At 51.0% G+C, this 920-nt stretch overlaps 1 pseudogene; it reads right to left on the bottom strand.

The window, feature by feature from the left end:
• Positions 1 to 160: 160 nt before the first annotated feature.
• LOC102813561 overlaps positions 161 to 920 on the bottom strand; it is a 17,230-nt pseudogene continuing 16,470 nt past the window's right edge.

Raw genomic sequence — 920 nt, 5'->3', positions numbered from 1 at the left:
GGAGAAAGATGAGGCTATCTGCTCCCTTAAAGATTTACAGCCTCGGAAACCCTGTTCAGGGTCGCTATGGGTCGGAACCGACTCGATGGCACTTAACAACAACAACAAATTATTTATTTAGGTCACCTGCAGATGGTGAAGGTGCCTGGGGAGCAAGTTTTTACTCTGCACTGCTCTGCTAGGTGGCTGGAGCAAGGTTCTCAGTTAGGGCTTCACCTGCCTTGGTCTTTTTGCCATCTTGTGAAGGAGCATTAGGAGGACGGTGGCGGCACCGGTAGTTGTACGGATGCAGGCATCCACGGGGCAAGCAGATGGCAGGTTTGGACCATTGGCTGCTTGCTGAATCTCTTTATCTTCAGCCTCTCCAACGGCTGGGGCAGGTCGTGGGCTAGGAGGTCCCCTACAGTATCTTGGACGATAAGTTGTATTTCGATGGACTGGTCCCTGAAGTTGTGTCCCCTCTGGGACTCCATCCTTCATCTTTCCAATCTCACTAGCCTGCATTCTGTTGGGATGGGGAAAGACCTGAGAACGAAGGTCAAAGTTCTGTCCCGCGTGATAAGGCGGGAACCGCAGCTGCGGGTACTGAGGGCAACCCTGGGGTCGGCGCAGGGGACTCCGGGCTCCAAAAAAACTGCCCATGAGTGGCAGGAGGGTCAAATCCTTCACTGCTTCCGCTCCCTTCCTCCTCCTCCTCCCCAGTGTAATTATGGGGAGGGCCACGACGTCGGCCATAGTAGCCACGTCTGTAACGGCAGCTATCAGCATCACACCAAGAAACTGAAATTTATGAAGAAGAATGCAGCATCAGAATTGGATAAAGGCTTACTAATAATCTGCAATATGTAGATAGCAAAACCTAGCTTGCTGAAAGCTAAGAGAACTTGGATTATTAACTGATGAAGAACAAAGACTACAGT

This window comes from Chrysochloris asiatica, unplaced genomic scaffold (assembly GCF_000296735.1).
Source record: "Chrysochloris asiatica unplaced genomic scaffold, ChrAsi1.0 scaffold00082, whole genome shotgun sequence".
In the NCBI taxonomy this organism is placed as follows: domain Eukaryota; kingdom Metazoa; phylum Chordata; class Mammalia; order Afrosoricida; family Chrysochloridae; genus Chrysochloris; species Chrysochloris asiatica.
The sequence above is the reverse complement of the archived record's forward strand: the minus strand, read 5'-3'. Positions and strand labels throughout refer to the sequence as shown.